This window comes from Papio anubis, chromosome 8 (assembly GCF_008728515.1).
Source record: "Papio anubis isolate 15944 chromosome 8, Panubis1.0, whole genome shotgun sequence".
Classification (NCBI taxonomy): Eukaryota; Metazoa; Chordata; class Mammalia; order Primates; family Cercopithecidae; genus Papio; species Papio anubis.
In genome coordinates this window covers 8,129,919-8,139,321 of record NC_044983.1, presented here as the reverse complement: position 1 = coordinate 8,139,321, position 9,403 = coordinate 8,129,919, and the positions used below count along the sequence as shown (strand labels likewise).

General features: G+C 47.4%; 1 long non-coding RNA gene across 1 annotated transcript; it reads left to right on the top strand.

Moving 5' to 3' along the window:
* Positions 1–1,130: 1,130 nt before the first annotated feature.
* Positions 1,131–6,393, top strand: LOC103886611. Its single transcript, XR_004185730.1, has 4 exons — positions 1,131–1,504; positions 4,015–4,102; positions 4,256–4,378; positions 4,911–6,393. It is a non-coding gene; the product is annotated as an uncharacterized LOC103886611 (long non-coding RNA).
* Positions 6,394–9,403: the final 3,010 nt, after the last annotated feature.

Sequence of the window (9,403 nt, the reverse complement as noted above, 5' to 3'; positions counted from 1 at the left end):
ATTTCCCAAAGGAACATATATTTTTTCTTAACCTTAGCCAACATTATTTTGTGATTCTAGGCCCTTGGTTGGGGCCTATACAGGACGAGCTACTCCAAGGAAACGAATAGAAAAGAGAACATTTTCCGAGTGTTCCTTTTCCTCCTTTGGGCTTCTGTCTCTGTGTTGTTTCCAGGCAGAGGGCAGGATCCCTCCGATTTTCCGTATTCATAGGTCAGTTTTGAAAGCTCCTCCCCAGATGCAGGAGACCACATTCCCCGTTCAGAAGGAGGTGGATGGGGAGAGTCTGCATAAGGAGATGGGAGTATAATTCAGGTAGAGTTGGGTTTTTTCCAATGTACATATAAAAATCCTTAAATATTGCTTGGTGCTATATATTTTTCCTAAGTATGACGTCATGTCGAAGGAGCCCCGGAAGCCTCTTCCCTTCTTCATTTGTGAGACCAGCTTCCACTTTCTGTGACCCCCGCATGCTGCAGCCTCCTCTGGAAACTCAACATTGGGCTAGATCAGTGCTCCTCTCCAGCACTGGTGGAAGGTTGTGGAGGCGATCTGAGCAGCAGCTCTGAAGGCCAAGGTGTCTCCTGCAGCCAGGTGATGGTGGCCCAAGGCTCCGGGGCTTCCCTTGCCCTCCCTGCCTCTCTCCTACAACCATTCTTGCCTCACAGTTTTGCAATCATGGTGCTTGTGTGTGGGAGGGCAGGGAAGGCGGGTCTTTCCCTGAAGCAATGTAGGTAAAAGCCTTGATGGATGTAAAGTGAGGGTCTGGGGAGCTAGGAGAAGAATGTGAACTTAAGGGAGTGCATGTGCCCCCAGCACTACTCTGAGAAAAAAAAAATGCCAGCTCGCTGCACCAGACGGAAGACATCTTTTAAAGATGAAGACAGCCACTAGACAACGGAGCAACAGGAGCCTTAATCTTAGAGTTCTAGCAGCCAAGTAGGTGTCAGGCAGGCCCCAGGCCACATGGAATTCTTTGCCCCTCTCCCTGAGTTTAGGGTGGGAATGATGAGGTGAGCCCGCCTGGCGCCCAGGGGCAGTCACTCCCTGCCTGTGGCATTGAGGTTCTGAGAAGGGACCATCATTCAGATCAATGGGCTGACACCTGGGTGCAGTGGAGATCAGGCCAGGCCTGGGAGAGAGTAAGCAGGAGAGGGAGCCAGCAGGAAGCAGGAAGCAGGATGAGGAAAAAGAGAGGGCACAGAGGATGGGGTGGCTTAACTTCCATTTGTCTTGACTTTAGAAGTGTGTCCAAACAGACCTCCATAGTGCAAGATTATATGGCTGGGGCCAAGGGCCTGGGGGCTGATGGGCAGGCCACCTTGGAGTGGGGAGCCCTGTGGGTCTGTGTGTGTGTGCGCGCATGTGCCAGCAAGTGCAAACTGGACAGCAGTTCACTATGTGACAGGGTTTGCTCACAATAGTCCCCCGGCAACCCCAACTACCAGGGAGCCCAAATGTCTCCATTTGCCACAGAGAAAAGAGGGTCGGCTATAAGCTGAAGGTTTGTGTACCCTCAGAATTCAAGCATTGAAATCCCAGCCCCTAAGGTGATGGGATTAGGAGGTGGGGCCTTTGGGAGGTGATTATCTATGAGGGTGGATTCCTTACAATGGGATTAGTGCCCTTAGAAAAAGGCCCAAAGGGCCGGGCGCGGTGGCTCAAGCCTGTAATCCCAGCACTTTGGGAGGCCGAGACGGGCGGATCACGAGGTCAGGAGATCGAGACCATCCTGGCTAACACGGCGAAACCCCGTCTCTACTAAAAAATACAAAAAACTAGCCGGGCGAGGTGGCGGGCGCCTGTAGTCCCAGCTACTCGGGAGGCTGAGGCAGGAGAATGGCGTGAACCCGGGAGGCGGAGCTTGCAGTGAGCTGAGATCCGGCCACTCCACTCCAGCGTGGGTGACAAAGAGGGACCCCGCCTTACAATGAAAAAAAAAAAAAAAGAAAAAGGCCCAAGGGAGCCTCTTCACAGCTGGAGGGCACCGTCTATTACTGAAAAGCCCTCACCTGATGCTGAATCCCGCAGGCCTCACTTTGATCTTGGACGCCCCACCTCCAGAATTGTCAGAAACACATTGCTGTTGTTTATAAGCCCCCCAGTCTATGGTATTTTGTTACAGCAGCCCAGACGGCTAAGACAGGGTCCAGATTAACAAGCACAATTATTTGCTGGCAAGAGGCAGAATCTTAAATCCCAGACCTAAATTCCCCAAGAGCCAGAATTCAAAAGAGTCCTCTCTAATTGCCTTTGATGAGAATTCAATTTAGGAAGGATTCTATTAATAGTTTAAACTAACCAGGAGGCGCTTCCCATATCTTCTCTGCAGAACCCAAATTCTCTCTAAACAGCTGAACCTTCTGCAAGCTGAAGATTCCTCATCAGTTTAATAAGAGGTTTGGAAAAGAGATTTGGAAATGAGTGGATAGGAGGGGGCTTTCTGTTTCTTTCCTGGTAGACGTGTCCCCAAATTGGCCCCTTCTTAGGCCCAAAGAGGCATTTATTTGGTATAATTGGTGACTGACTCCTTTCTAACATCTTGGATTAGGACTTGAAATAATCTAGTCACAGTCCCCCGCCCAGGAGTCACGCGTGTTCTCAGGAGAGACTGAAGAGACTGGGGTGCGGGTGATGGAGGAAGCAAAAGAGGCCCCTCTATTTGCCCCTCAGTGTTTCTATCCTCCACGGCGTTCTATTTTCTGACAAAGACAAGCCTGAGCTCTGGGTGCCTGCCCTGAAGGAGACATACCCAGGAGGCACGTATAGAAGATTCTGAATTAAAAATACTGGGAAGGAGGAAGGGGAATGGAGAGAACAGGGACGTTGAGGGAGAAGGATCAAAGGGCCGATTGTTGAGAACGTCCCATCTCTCCCCAGAGTTCTGGGCGCCCCATTTAATGAAAGCTGTCTGTCCTCTCTCTTTTCTCTCTCTTCAGAGGAGGTACTTTGGGGCAACCTTCTGCGGAGGAGAAAGGGCTCAAACTGACATGGATTCCTTTCAAGTAGTTGTTCCTCCCTTTCCTTCCAAAATGACATATTTTGAAAGTGGAACAGGTCCAAGCACGCAGAGAAGAGTGGAGAATAATGTGAGATATGCTCACCACGCTGTTTGCCACATATGTTGTGAAAAATGTTTAAATCAAGCCTCTGGATACAATCACTTTTGACATGCCCTCCCTCCCTCCTGGCTCTCCCTGGTCTTCCTTGTACCAGTCACAGCCTCACCCCATCTCCACCTGTCACCCACCATCTGGGAGAGTCTAGAATGAGTATGCTTGTATTCAATGCTGTGTTTCCCTTAATTGAGCAGTGAGAAATCCTCCTAATGGGGCAATAAGAAACCTCTGCTGGATGTCCATGGGGCTTGGTCTGAAGGCAGTTTGCCCCAAGGATTTATTTGCAGAATTTCCAGCAAAGGCATTAGGGGGAAAAATGTTACATTGAGAAAATACAACCCAGGACTTCTCTGCCTCTCCCCAGACCCTCATTTTCAGCACTGAGTTTTCTCTCCAGCTTCTTCTCATCTTAGCTTCTTTGGAGTTTCCCCTACCAGGCCCCTCTCTGAACCTCCAATTGCCAGCCTGCATTTAGGCTCTGGGAGTGGGTAGCTCTGCTCTATGCATGGCTTTTCCTACCTGGCAGAAGATGTGTGTCAGTCAGAGGCAGCTGGTGCCTGGAGACGTCACCACTCACTTACCTTCTCAATTTCCCTTTAACACCTCTTCTTCTCTTGGTGCCAGCTGCTTCTAACTTCCAGGTGCAGGAAGCATTTGGTCCACCCTCTGCTCACAATGGATGCCCCTCAGCTGCCAGAGTTTTCTACTCCACAATGATTTGCCCCTCCCCCACCATGCATAAAGGAAAAGCCACACACACGTGCGTGTTATTAAAATGAACTGTTTATATTATCTCCGTTGAGTCAATACATTATAATGTATTAAAATGGAAAGGTACAAAATTGAAATAAATACTTTCTGATTCATGTATAAATCTTTTTTTTTTTTTGTCAAGATGACTTTTATCATCAGTACATGTCACAAGAAAACATTTAAAATGACACTGAAACAATCATTGAAATCATGGTGCATGGAGGAAAAAGGTAAAGAAAACAACTTTTGGCTTGTTTTGGCATGAGACCTTGATACAATTTGGGTTCCCCAAAACCATGTGAAGGGTGGTAAAATAGAAATGCTCAAAACTGACTTAAAAAAATAAACAGGCTTTACAAAAACCCTCTTTTTTCTTAACCCAGCCACTTCTCGACATGGTCTGCACGTACAGTAGATACATTCATTATTGTCCAAGGGAAGACAGTAACTGCCTTTCATTTTAAAGAGCTTGGTGGAGAGGCTGAAGAAATGTGCTGTAGCTGAAGGTGAGTAGAATGTTCCAGAGAACAAAAAAGTCTAGATGGTCTTCAGGAACAGCACTGAGCATGATGAGGGGAGGGTCTCTGGGACGAGAGGTGGAGGTGGAGGAGGGTGCGGAGTCCAGATCTGAAGCCATGGAGACTGAGGATGGAGTTGGGTTGTCAGTGGTGAACGTGGGTGCAGGGATCTCTCCGCCTGAGCAGTCCTGGGTTTGTCCTCAGCCTGGGAACATTGCTCTTTCAGCAAGAGGCGAACCCTGGGCTTTGGAGATGGGGCTGGGGCTCTTTTGAGGCATAGCAGCAGTGGGGAGACTGGGGACAGGCTTGCAATGGATTCCATGGGAGGGGCTTCTCTCCTGGTTCTGACTGCTTATTAGGTGGTTATTAAGGCAATAAGGACTTAAGCAAACTAGAAGTTAAGGGCAGCTAAGTTCAGCCAGATCAAAGGTAAACAAAAGGTGAGAAGGAGTCCCTTTCTCCTCAGCTACCTTTCCCCCAAGCACAGGAGGCCTCAGCTCCTGAAGCTCTGAATTTACAGTACACAGTAGCAGACGGCTTGCCCTTTGGAAGGCTCCATGGAAAGAAGGCTTATCCCTGACTTGGGGCAACTGGACCGAATTTTCTACTCTCCAGAATCTCTTTTCTGTGGTCACCCGACTGGCGAGTGGAAGATGGAAGCACCAAGGTTCCTGCAGAAGATAGATCAAGACCTTTGCTATCAACCTTTCAGCCCATCCCAATGGCCTTGAATGGCATGTGTCCTGGAAAGCCAGGCCTGCGTGCCTGTATGCCCCAGCGAGACCTATGCTCAGCTGGAGAAGAGGACAGCCTTTCAGGGTTCAGGAACGTTCGCCCTAGAACAGATGGAATGATAGCCACAATGTCATTGGGAATGTGAGGTCCTGGATGAGTCTCTGGGGAAGTGAAAGAAGCTCCTTTAATTTGACTCCACTAACAGGGCGATGTGCAGGAGACAAAACAGAATGGATAGAGGAAGCGTCTCCTTTCTTCTTGCTCTAGAGTGAAGGAGATGGACAGTTACCTTGAACTGCTATGGGAAGGATGAGCATGGAGAGCTGCCTGTTATTCTGAGCCAACTTCTGGCAAGATGCTGGGTGAGTCGACTGCCTGGAATCGAAGAACTGGCTCTCAAGCAGTTGCTGCTGAAGAATGTCAGCAAAGGAACCACACACCACTGTGGTAAGCCAGGTGGAAATCCCTCCACCCTCTGGCATGGGATGGCAGTCTAGAAAGGACTCTCCATGAGATGCCTGGGGCCTGAGGAGGCAGAGGCATGGACACACTGTGCTATGATGACTTAGAGACACCTGTGAGTGGGACATTTGTGGGGATGAAATGGGTGCAGGGAGAAACGGCAGTTGTAATGGCCAGCCATCTGGGGACCAGTTCCCTCCCTGGCCTTTCTTTCTCTGGTGGAACCCGTCCTGTTTTGGTCCTAGGAAAAATGGGTGTCATTTTATCCAGGAATCTAAGAATTATAATAACAAATTAATAAAGTGAATGTGATAATCAAACCGTGAGGGTATGAACAACATAAGATTTGATGATCATTGTCAAAATCAGTTGGTAGGTCTGTGGAACTTTATTGTACATTTCGACTTTGATATGTGTTTGAATATGTTTTCTAAGTTATCCACAACCCAAAACAGAACCCCTTGGAGGTAATCTAGCGGAATCCTTCATGTTACAGACAGAGCCACTGATTAAAGATCTAGGGTCACACAGGGAGTCACTGCAGAATCAGTACTGGAACCCTGTGCTCTTTCTGCAGGGATTTGGATATTTTGGTTGGATATGCATTCTTACATCAATGTATGTTCTCCAGCTCTGCTCTTACATGTTGAAAGGCAGGCAGCTATTTTTAAACATCCTGCCTATTAGCCTTAGGAACATAATAATAATGGCAAGCAGCCTTATTGCTTCACTGAGCTGCAGACACCCTTCTAGGGTGTGAACAGAGCTCAGTAAAGACAGCAGCCTCAGGTCTACATGTTGCTTTGAGCCACAAGCTAGTCTGCAGGCAGCAGCCACGGGCTGTGCCTGTGTTAAGTATATTTAAGAACATTGGGGAACACAGGAATTACATGGACTAAGTTTAGAAAACAAATAGTAACATACATAAAGGAAGGCTTGATATGGACTACAAGGATGTAGAGCAGGTGCACATGCGTGCACTACCAGAATGGCTACACGGTGGGAAGGAACTCCGGAACCACGTGAGAAAGAGTTGTTAGGACAGTGCAATTGTGAAATACCGTTTCCAACTCTAACACGTTTTCTATCACTCTATTTTAAAATAGATAATAATTATAATTTGTATTAATATCAAACAAATTAGCTTTGGGACCTATGGCCCTAACTTAGGGGTCACAGCTGTAGTCCCCTTCTTGCAGAGCTGGCTAGCTGCACAGATAACTGCCCCTAGCGTTGGTCAATTCTGGATGCTCTCTTCTCCCATAAAGACACCAGGGAGTGCTCTTCAGCCCCAATGTTTCAAAGGGAGAACCCGCACCCACCCTAACTTCTGGTGAGACAAAGCACTTATTATAGCTGTTCACCTCTTCACGGGGCACCCACCACCAGGAAAGGTCACTAAAGGTCCTGCCTGGGCCCCGGCGTGACACAGGGTCATGGTCAGTCTTCTCTGGAGCCTGAGTCTGGGCCTGGTGGGGAAAGGGGATGTCACTTATAAGGGAGTGGGGGAGGTGGGAGCGGAAAGGGCTGGAATGGCACCTTTTTAAAGGAATAAAGCCCTTTAAGGATCTTCAACTCAGGGACTTGGTCTCTTTGAGAAACAGCACCATAATCTAATTGGAATAAAAAAATTATCTATTTAATTAGAAAGAGACTCTTAGGAACTGGAGGCTGGGGAAAGGAGTGGGGACTCACTGGGCCCTTCTCAGGGATAACAAAGAATCAAGGGCCTCAGCAGCAAATTACAGACTTTATTTTTAAATTCAAATAAAACCACAAAAATTTAAATAAAAACACATTCTAGACTATGTCTTTGTAAGCTCTGGGGGACAAACCTCATAGAGTCCTCCCAAAGGAAAACAGACCAGCTAAGCCAGGTGCCTCCAGGCTTGTAAAAGGGGGAAAGTGAAGCCAGGAGGCCAACAGCCATTTTTTAGAAGAATGACACCCCAAGAAGTTCCTGGTCTACCATTTTGCGTGAGGAAAACATGCTTTGGCTTCTGGTGGCTCAGTTGAGATAAAAGCAGAGAGGTACAATAAAAGGAATTTATCACAAATATTAGGAATACCTGCTTGGATTAAAAAGTTGAGGGTTTCCTGAAACAAGCTCTGCTAAAAGGCATCTGAGAAATCAGATGCCTCTGGAATGGAAGACGTCCAGGAAAGTTGAGACGGCTGAACAACAGGTGGGGTCGCTGGGTGGATGGATGGACCACTGAGATTTTTTAGGAAAAAGCTGTTCTCAGAGGAGATTTAGTGAGGGCAGTTTATAGGTTTAGATTCTGCTGTTCCTTATTTTCATTGTTCTTCCTCAACCCTCAAAAATATAGATTAATGAGACATTAGCTCATTTCACATCCTAAATCTGAATCCTCTTCCCTTGGCTAACACGGGGCTGGGAGAGGGGAATGTGAACATGTGTGTTCATATTGACCATAATCATTGAGAAAAGAAACTTAGGGACTTCTATCAAACATGAGAGTTTGGGAATGATATCTGAATTTCACAAATTAAAAGGATTCTGAGCTGCTGGTTATAGTCAGGAGGGGGACAAAGGAGCATCGGGAAGCAGGGTCTGAGGGGGTCTCTGCCCCTTTTGAGCTGGGTTTCTTTGGGCAAATCACTTCATCTCTCTCTGGGCTTCAGTTTCCTCATCTGTACAGGGAGGAGATGGAACCCTACATGCTCTAAGTCCTTTCTGACATTTGACATTTGACATTTGTAGTCTATGGTCCTGGAGAACTGATATCAGTCTGGAAAAGACATGAGGCAGGGGCTGAATTCTAGGATCATGAAGGGCTCCACCAGCCTTTCATCCAAAGAGGGCCAACCTTGTTCCGGGGAAATGGTGAGTACACTTTCTAGCAGGTTCCTTGGGACTCCTGACCAATGTCAGCATGTCCACAATGCTCCATCTAGATTCTGCCTTTGAAAGAGCCAAACAGGAGAGCAGTAATGTCTGCCACATCTTTGTGGGATCCTGCCCTTTTGTAGTCAATCTCAACGCAGGGAAAGTAGAAAGTGCATTAGAACCTAATAAAAATTTCAAAAGATCTTGAAAGATGCCCACCAGCAGCGGACAGTGACACAATCAGTGCCCATGGCCAGGCACATCATGGAGGCTTGCAGGAGCCATGAGAAACAGGTTTGTAAAGCGCTCTGAGCTCTTAACTGTGAAGAGTCAGAGAGGCAGAGGCATCACAGTCCTGGTTTCCACTTGGCTGGCCATCAGGATTAACATTTCACTGCAGAGCCAATAAGCCCAAGACTTCAGAGGACTGGCTGTGTCTCTAGATTTGTGGAGGGGGAATGGCTCACTGTGGAGAGGTGCACTATTCTGCCAAAAGACAAATGTCTGCAAAAACACAGACACTGGAAAAATCCTAAATAGATTAGAAGCACCTAAATAGTGCTTCTAATAACTTCTGTGTATGCTGGTTCCTAGCACTGGGAGTCGGGGAGATGTGTCTATCAGAGTTTGAGTTGGAAAAACATAGAATGGCAAACTCCTGTGTGCCCAGGGGAAAAAAAGAAGTCCATGATTCTGACCTCTTTAGGGAGAATGAATGAACTGTGTGCCAGAGATTCACCTCTATTTCCCAGAGATACTGCTTTCCAAATCTACCTCCTTTCAAAAGCTATGCAGAAGTACCTGGCTGAAGAGATGACTTGAGATCCCAGCAAGAAGAAAATCAGCGTAATCTTGAACCAGAATAGTTTGTGCCTTTTAAGACATGCATTTCTTCTGAGCAAGTCCAGATGTCCAAGGGGGGAGAGGGGATGCTGCGAGCACTGTCTCTAAACATACAGTGATCC